We start from the raw sequence: 9,804 nt of genomic DNA, 5'->3' as shown, positions 1-9,804 counted from the left end.
TATCTGGAGGGTCTTAGGTGTGTCTCTCACTGCATCTTAATCAGTTTCGTTTAGGTAGAGGAGGGGAGTGAGGGGGAAGTGGGTGCTTTGTGAGTCAGACAGACTGCATCCTGTGCCAGGGTTGCCCAAGAACACAGAGCTGAGGCGTAACACTGTTTCTCAGCATCTTGATTCCTAGCTAAAAAAATATTCAAAATACATAAGAGAAATGTATAAAATACTCACTGTTGGTTGTCTGAAGAACAAGCAGCAGAAGAAAACAAAACAACTGAGTGGAGAGATGCCTCTTCATTGCCATCATGCCCCTTATCCCTGCTGCCATTGCCTTGCATGCACCTCACACTCTACCAGGGTTTCTCTGTGTCTGAGAAGAAATCCAAAGCAGGGGAAGAAATATATAGATTCAGGTACTGGCATCAGCTGCAGGGAGGAGCCAATAGAAACAACCTTCACCTTTTTAGCCATTATCAGGGGGTTTATCTCCAATGACTCATGGCCAAAACCTCCAATGAAATAGTAAAATGCTGTCTGTTACCATATATGAGAGATGGCTCCGCTTCTGATGTCACATACACTGCAGTCCCAGATCATCATACAATCGCTCTTTCTGATTTGGGGCAGGAACATCAAATTTACAATTGTGCTTCCTCTAAACTTCTCTATAATATGTGTTATTAAGCAAATAAAATCATACATCAAATTTAGTTTTATCCATGTCAAAAAAGAAAAACCCTTTTATAATACTGAGTTAAGGATTGAGTTTAGAAACCTCATACTTCTGAAAATCAGGAAATGAAATTTTAAAGTTTTTCAAATATTAAAACTTTGAAAATCAGGAAATACAGGTAGGTATCAGGACATACCTAATGGGTGATGGAAGTGAAGCTTGCAGCCAACTCTTAGTTACTGTACTAAAATGTAGGAGCAATTCTCTAACTCTGTGGGCAAGTCTACATGTGCACCCCAGTGTGCAGTTGTTACTGTATAGTCATTTACTATTTGCTTTAGTATTCCAAGTACTTTATTACTGCAAGTACTGCACAGTCCTAGTGACACATGGGTTATTTCTGACCCTACTGCACAGTAGCAATGAGTAGCTCATTAATACTATGCAATACCGGCAGCATCAGTGTTATTGCCCCTTAATGGTATGTCACTGTAGCAGTGAGCTACTTTGTAGGGCTGTGCAAAGTTTCAGATCATGATTTGGATTCAGAGATGATTCAGATGATTTGGAGGCCAAATCTAGAAATCTGAATCAAATCATGGGAAGCTTTACGCTTTCCAAATTGATTTGGAATTTCTGAAATGATTCGGAAAAAGATTTGGAGATTCAGTCATAGGGTATAATGGGGAATCAATGAAATATCTATAACTTTGTTGTTTTTTGTCTGATTTTGGTGAAAAGTTCAGGAGTGGTAGCCTCTGCTGAGAGTATGATGTGTGCCAAGCTTAAAGGTGATATGTGCAGGGGTTTCTGGGAAAATTCACCCAAAAATTCTGAAAGCAAAACTCATATCCCATGTGTGTTAAGCCACAGGGTGGATAAAAACTGCAGGAATGGTAGCCCCTGCTGAGGCCACAAAGCCTGACAAGTTTCAAGGAGATAGGAGCAAGGGTTTGGGAAAAACTGCACCTCAAGCTGCAGAGAAGCAAAACTCATGACAAGGGTGACACTGCATGTGTTAAGGCACAGCAGGGTGAAAGCTGCAGGCCTGCTAGCCCCTGGTGCAGCCATGAAGCCTGCAGCTGTCAAGGAGATAGATGCAGAGGTTCTGTGGCCCTGCACCTCTAGCTGCTGACAGGCAAAACTCATGTCATGGGTGCTTGTGCAACTGTGTCTGTCTTGGGGGACAGGTGGGGGACGGGGACTATTGCAGGCCTGGCTGCTAAGCCATGCTGCGGCCACAAAGCCTGCCAGCTGTTTAGGAGATAAGTGGAGGGGGGTTCTGGGGCCCTGTGCTCCTAGCTGCTGACAGGCAAAACTTGTGACATGGGTGCTTGTGCAACTGTCTCTGTCTTGGGGGGTTGGGGGTAGGGGGTTGAAGCTACTGCAGGCCTGGCTGCTAAGCTACTGTGTGATTCACTCAGGGACCAGCTCAATACACAGTAGCTAGCTTATGTAATGAGTTAAGGACCAAAGATTAATACCTACAAAACCACAGACTAAGGAGAGGAAATAATCAATACAGACAATCAACTGTCCCCAAGACAGAAACAGTTGCAAATGCACCCATGTCATGAGTTCTGCCTGCAGCAGTAGGGGTGCAGGGCCCCAGAATCCCCCTGAACCTATCTTCTTAACAGCTGGCAGGCTTTGTGGCCACAGCAGGGACTAGCAGCCAGCCCTGCAGTAGTTTTCCTCCCCTGGTGCCCCAAGACACAGTTGCACAAGCACCCATGACATGGGTTTTGCCCGTCAGTAGCTAGAGGTGCAGGGCCCCAGGACCCAGAACCCCTGCACCTAGCTCCTTGACAGCTGGCAGGCTTCGTGGCCTCAGAAGGGGATAGTAGCTTTCATCCCACTGTGCCTTAACACAAACAGTGTCACCTATGTCACGAGTTTTGCTTGTCCACAGCTCGAGGTGCAGTTTCCCCCAAACCCCTGCACCTACTTCCTTGAAACTTGGTAGGCTTTGTGGCCTCCACAGAGGCTATGATCTCTGCAGTTTTCACCCTGCTGCACCTTAACACACACGGTCATCTATGTCACAAGTTTTGCCTGTCAGCAGCTTGAGGTGCAGTTTCCCCCAAACCTCTACACCTGTCTCCTTGAAACTTGTCAGGCTTTGTGGCCTCATTGGGAGCTACCATCCCTGCAGTTTTGACTCTACTGTGGCTTAACACATACACGTGACATGAGTTTTGCTTTCCAGAATTTGGGGTGCATTCTCCCCCAAACCCCTGCACCTATATTCTTGAAACATGGTAGTCCTCATGCTCTTATCAGAGGCTGCCATCCCTCCAAGTTTCATCCAAATCTGACAACAAACAACAAATTATCAATATTTCATTGATTCCTCATTATACCCCATGGCCAAATCTCTGTATCAGCTCCAAAGCCATTCAAGTAACATTTTACCCATTATATACAGAGAATATTGCACAGCTGTATGACTAGGATTTAACAATATCTAACTATGAAAAGGCATTTTATTTCATTCCTGTTAAAGCCACAATCTGTGACACTCAAATGAATTAGATATGACTCCCAGGTCATATTATTCTTTTCTGACCCTAGACAGCCTATGGTTCAAAACTTTAATAATAGGAAAACATCATATATTTGAGAGTTTCTGAAAAAAAAACTATTTTTTTTCTGGAAAAGATAAACATGAATACTTTTAACCCACCTGTTTGTTTGTTTTGTGATATTGCCTGGAATTTCTGATGAAAGCAGACTTCCTGGTAAAATATATGTTTTTATGGAAGCCACTTAATTGGAAAATATTGTGATGACTATGGCAGGCCAACAGTGGCGGGGGGTGGCTCCTGTGTTGAGCCACCCGCCTCACTGCTTCCAACCAAAAAGCACACTTTTGGTGTCTCCCCTGGGGTGCCTATGTCTGGACAATCCCCTTCCTAGAGCACACCCACAAGCCTGGGGTAACTGCTGCCACCACCCGTGCCCTGGTCTTTGTTAGGGCTCTGTGCAGCCCTGAGTACTCAGACCCTGTTGACCTTGGGGTGCTTAGCCCACTGTGGTATTTTGGGGTGCTTCTTTTAGCCTGATGCATTCACATGTAGCCTCCAGTGTGTGAGGAAAGTAAAAAGCCACACCCACCTTAGCCAGCCGAGTGAAGGGGGCTTTAAAGGCTAGTCTCACCCTCATAAGCATTTACAGCAAGGTGTGCTATAACAGATAACATTACTGATCAATGAGGGAGAGAGTGAGGAAGGAATACAAAACAAAGGAAAATTGAAAGAATATCTACTTGAGCAAAATGAATGGGTTTGTTGGCACCTTTGACATGCATCTAGTTCACTTAATCTTAAATTACTGGCTAAATTTCAGGTATGTTTCTCACATGTTCATTCAGAGACTGATAGAACTCCAGAGCCTTTTTTGCTTGTTTCAATGTCCCAAAATGACTTCCTCCTCCAAAATGGAGTGATGCCTTTTAAAATGTTTGTGACCTAATCACTAAGTCCCAACCAGAAAGAGGCAGTATTGGATACAGACCAATCCTTTTAAAAGTCATCAGCATCCTCAGATAGAGAGACCAGAGTCACACAGGTTATTCGGCAGGAAAAGCTGAGGACAAAGGAATAGCAAGCTCTCCCCTCCCTATTGAATTTTCACAACCCAGTCACACAATTTGACCAGGTGGATTCAGGAGCCAGTTTGAAACAGAGAGGAATGGGCAGACTTAGAGCAGGGAGGCAGACAAAAAGGGTGATTTCTTCACAGTGACCAAATAAATAAATAAATAAATTCCAGTGCAAGACGAAAAGAAGGATAGAAAAAGAGAAAGATGACTTCAGTGCATAAACCTAATAATGGTCCTCTGGTTGTTTCTGCATATAACAGGAATATTTTATGTAAATAGGCTGAAGTGTTACATTAGGAGCCATAGATATTCAGAGTCTGGTGGGATCACAGCTCCAGGTGGGCTGGAAGCAGGCCCTGGGAGGGGTTACATTCTTCCTGCACAGGGAGAACATGTTATTAGGATTTTCAGAGGAAGTTACCTGAGCAAATGACACCAACATCCTCAGCAATTCCTGCTTGCAATATCTTAGACAGGGAGGTGTTGCAGACTGTCAGATAAGGCTCACATCCTGCACATTGGACACTTCACTGCTGAGGTAAAGTCATATAATACAGAAAAAAAATCAAGGATCAGGTCTTCAATCTGTTTCAAAGTATCTAGAAGAGAACAAGGTGATCAGGAACATTTGACATGGATTCACCAGGAGTAAGTCATGCCTGACCAATCTGATATACTTATTTAATTAGGTGTGGATGGGGGGAAAAGCAGTGGATGGGAAATCAATGTCTCCTATGATACTATCTTTAGTAAGATAAGGAACTATAGTTTAGATGAAAGTACTGAAGTGTGATTCAAAAGGATGGAATAATTGCACACTCAAATACAGATTGGGGAATGTGTGGTTTAGCTGCAGTACTACAGAGAAGGACCTGGAGGTTACAGTGGATCATATGCTGAATATGAGCCAATAGTACTGAGGTTGCAAAAAAAGAAAAACCCAACAGCATACTGGTTTGTATAAAAAGGACTGTCACTTGCAAATCAAGGTGTCTAGGGGTCTGGAGGCATTTGATGTTGTACTGTCTTCAGACTGGTTTGTGTTGCTTTCAAAGCTTCAGTGAAACCCTGATGGACATTACTGATATTACTAAACAATGATTGGTCCAGTAGTCATCAGCTCCTCTCATGACACATGTAATATGGACGTCTTTTAGATCAGACACGCTTATGATGATGTAGTCAAGGAGGCACCATTGTTTTGAGTGGAGGTGTTGCAACATTGTTTTGTACCTGTCATGATGTCTGAAGATAGTGTTAGTAATGACAAGGTCATTCTCTGCAGGTAGTAAATTAACTGTGCAGCAGTTACTGTGCAGTAGCACATGTGTAGATTTCGACCAGGAGCAAATTTGCTCCCAGTCAGTCGCACCACCAGGGGGCCATCCTGAGGCTTGCCTCAGGGGCATGGGGCTCAGAGGTTCTCCAGCTCCAGGGCTAGGGAAGTTCTTTGTCTGCCCCAGCTTGGCCTTTAAAACTGTACTGTGACCCTGAGGTGTGTGCCACCTGCTGCCTGCCTCTGGCCACCAGTTTCCACAGCAGTGGTCCAATGCTGGCTGCAGCAGTCTCATGGACCCCACCAGTGGCCCCCAGGTCCAGTCTCGCCACATGCCTGCCACCCAAGTGCTGTGCCCCTGGGCTGCAGGCATGTGCCCAGGCCTGGCAGCACCTGGACTCACAGCCAGAGCCCCTGAGGGCCATCAAGGGAGCAATGCTGGCATCCTCCCTGATGCCACACACCATATCCTGGGGCCCTAACTGGTCCCAGGGAGAGCCTGTGGATCTCTTAGCACTGTGGGGTGATGCCAAGGTCCAGAGCCAGTTTGTCTGGTGCAGGCACCCCACCACCCACATCTATAAGGCCCTGGTGGGCCTTATGAAGGAGCATGGGCATGAAGGGTTGGCATGGGATCCCACATAAAGGTCAAGAACCTGTGGGTACAGTGAGTCTGTGTCACTGACCAAAACTACTGGTCAGGGACTGCCTGCAGAACCATGACCTTTATGCAGCAACTCCACCACATCTTCACTCCCTGGGACCCTGGACAGAGCCACACCATATTCTCTAGCACGGGTGGCCTGCTGGAGCCTCTTCCATGGCTTGGCAGCAGCAAATTCTGTGAGGGAGTGCTCCTCAGGGCACCAGGAGCATGTCCTGGTGTTTTCCCTGGCCTCATCCAGCACTTCCAGGAGCCCAGGCCAGCAGCTGCCACCCCAGCTCCAGGTGCACAGCCCCACCAAGGAGGACAGCCTAGGGATGGCACCACCCATCCTGATGAGCTTCAGCTCCTTCCTAAAGAGGGATACAGCTCAGACAGCCAGACACTGTGTCCCTGAACCCCAGGATGCTGGAAAGAGCTTGGCATCATTGCCAACAGTGGGGACAGACTTGGGCTGCTGGGGATGTCTGCCATGTACATCCAATAGGCCCCGCTTTAGGAGGAAGGCCCTCTCCCCGCCTTCCCCCCATCCTGCTTGGCTGAGCTCCCCCTGGTCCCTAGAGTTCTGCCTCACCCCCACACACTGCCTGTGGGTGGGAGGCAGTACAAAACTCTATTGAGCAGCCAGTTCCCTCTCAGCTAGGTAGCCATGGGCCTGTCACACGCTGAGAAATGCATCAATGCTTGCAGCAATTTCATCCACAATTACAGTGGGTAGAGATGTAGCATAGGCGCAGGTACCCTCTAGACAGTAATGCACATTGCAGGGAAGTGCAGGCTTGCCCACGGCACCATTGAAGCTCAAGGCCCTGTGCCAGGTTCTTAGATGCACTTTGTGCAACGTGGTGATCAGCAGCAGCAAGGTGTAGTGAGTCAGGCACACTTTGGTGTGTACAAAACAGCTCATTGTGGTGTGTGCAGGGGGCACATTTGGGACACAGGCAAGCAGGGATGGAGGACTTGGCTGGAGGCTGCCTGCAGAAGGGTCTGACTGTTTGGCTTACAGTGGTTGCTGGGCACCTATGTGTGCACTACCCCCAATCCAAGGCCAGGCAATACACAGCTCCCAGGTATAGTAAATGTTATCTCTGAACTGTTTCAAACTCTTACAAAGAGCCTCTTTCTCCTGGCTCTGTAGGTTCAGCAACTGAACTTGGGGTAGAGGCACCAGCTGCTTCTGAGGATGCTCTTTCAGGGTCACCACCACGCTCAGCCAGGGTGCTCCTTACATGCTGGTTTCAGCAGCAGTAGACCCAAGACAGGGCCCTGCTGCTGGACCTCCTTGTCACAATGGCAGGGGAGTGGCTGGCAGACTCATGGGCCTGGTATGGTGAGGACATCTCAGGTGAGCAGGAACAAGTTGTACGTGAAATGGAGAGGTTCCAGAAGAGGAACCAGGTGGGCCAAGCATTCCAGAAGACACTCCTGGCCCTCGAAGAGAGGCACGTCACCCTCCTTGAGAGGATGCTGGAGGCCCAGGAGCAGCAGGCCATTACGGTGGTCAGGGTAGTAGAGACCACCCACACTATACTTTTTCATCTAAGTACTACCTCAAGATGTGGCAGGATAAAGTTAAACAGGCTGCCCAAACAGAAGATCGCCCTACTCCTGTTACAGTGAAATTAATACTTTTTGTGTTTACTTCACCGTAGTTTTAACACATGGAGCCTAGGTGCAGGCTGTATGCTCCCACCAGCCCTGGCTCAGGCCACCAGCATGCTCTCTGGACTTTCAGCCTGCCAGGCACATGGGCCACTAGAAATTTCTTGGTAGTTCATTGTTGAGGTTTCTGCCCTCTACAAGCTTCCTGGCCTTATAGAACACCTGCTGCATCCTCCCTATTTCCCTTCCATCCATCCTGTGTCATTCAGGTGTTTAACAGCCTAGCCCAGTGTGCTTTGCTTCAGACACTCAAGTCTGTCCCTTCCTGGATGTCTTCTCCCTTTCAACTCCCCACGGTTTTTCCATGTGGCTGGGCTTCATCCATGTTAGTCCTTTTATGGGCCTACTCAGTTAGCAGTCCATAGGTTCACCTTCTGCAGCTCTCTCAGTTGGGAGCTCTTCTCCCTAAGACTGCCTGGGTGTCTCACTTCCAGGTACTTCCAGGAGTTAGGTTTATAGTGTGTATACATGTGCTCTGGGACTGTGTGTGTGTGTGTAGGGGGGGTGCTTTAATTAAAGTGGCTGGAATTACACCCTGCTCATGTATAGGCACCCATGTGGTCCCAGAAGCCTCCCCTTCATGCTGGAGCACTGGGCCTTACAAGAACAGCAACCCTTTTCCTCTCCTGCCAGTAATGGGTTTAGGGGTCTCCCATTACAGGTATTGATTATATACAAGGGGGAGCCAAGCTAAGTCCTGCAGATGCTATTGTTAAGACATGTAGCTAGCTTGCAGGTTAGCCATTCAGGTATTTGGCCACAAGGCCAAATCTGTAGCACAAAAGGTAAAAGAAGAAAATACCCTGGGAACAGTGGCTTCAACTCTTACAGCTCAAAATAATAGTAACTGGGTGCAACTACATGTGCTGTTAAAGTAAAGCAATAAACTCCAGCACTTATTGCACTGGAGTTTATTTCTCCCAGGCACTGCACTTGTTGCCCTGTGGGGTCAGGCCAACTCTCAGGATCTCAACATTGTGCTGTTAGACAGGAGGGTGTGACACAACTGCACATATACAAACACACAAATCAATTAGGTGCATACACACACTAGCAGATCAGGCACATACACATCCAAACTAGCCTAGGCAGATCCATACCTATCAACAATTCTTGGTCAGGGTATATTCATAGAGTTCCTCCTTCCTCCTCTTAATTGTTTACAGAGAAGGGGATGAATGTTCAGAGCAGGGAGTTAATGAGTCTGGTAGCATATGGTTTAGCAGGTTAAGCACAGGTTGTTATTTTTTTACTGAAAGAGAAACAGTTGGGGGTAGGGGCAGTGACTGGAGGGAAAGAACCCACTTTCTTCCTGGATCTGGCGTCTGTGGGAGGAAGTACAAGACTCAAGCTAGTGAGATGCTAAGTGTTGTGGTTTCTGCAGCTGCCGTCTGCACATGCAGGGGCTTAATCTCCAAATCACAACCCAAGGAGAAATACTGGGGAGTTTATATTTCATGCCTGGACCTGTTTGTTTGATTCCATCTATGGCATTTAGTAGTTTCCCCTGTGTGTGTAAATTCAATTCACTGTACAAACATCTCTGCCAACAGACATTAACAAATAATATGGTTGGCAGTGCAATGAAATCTTGACCAAGGCTTCAGCTCTTCACAGATCCTCCAAGAGCATTTCAAAAGGGCAGGTTTGTCTCACAAATGTGGGGATTGATTTCTGGGGTTTTGCATTCTCTCCAGAGAAGGCACCATTACCCCAGACAGTCTATTTTGGTGAGAGGGAACAGGAGCACTGCAGATGTAACAAGGACAAAAGCAGTGAACCTTTATTCAATCAGGATACAGAGTACACTGGGGATTTATAAAATATCATCTTAAACTGCATCCAGATTGAAATAAAAAATCAGGCAGACTTGAAAACTGATGAATGACGCTTCTCAAACCCAAACTCATGAATAAAGGGAAATAGAAGAG

The sequence above is a fragment of the Alligator sinensis genome, unplaced genomic scaffold, assembly GCF_000455745.1.
Source record: "Alligator sinensis unplaced genomic scaffold, ASM45574v1 scaffold537_1, whole genome shotgun sequence".
Lineage (NCBI taxonomy): Eukaryota > Metazoa > Chordata > Crocodylia > Alligatoridae > Alligator > Alligator sinensis.
The sequence above is the reverse complement of the archived record's forward strand: the minus strand, read 5'-3'. Positions refer to the sequence as shown.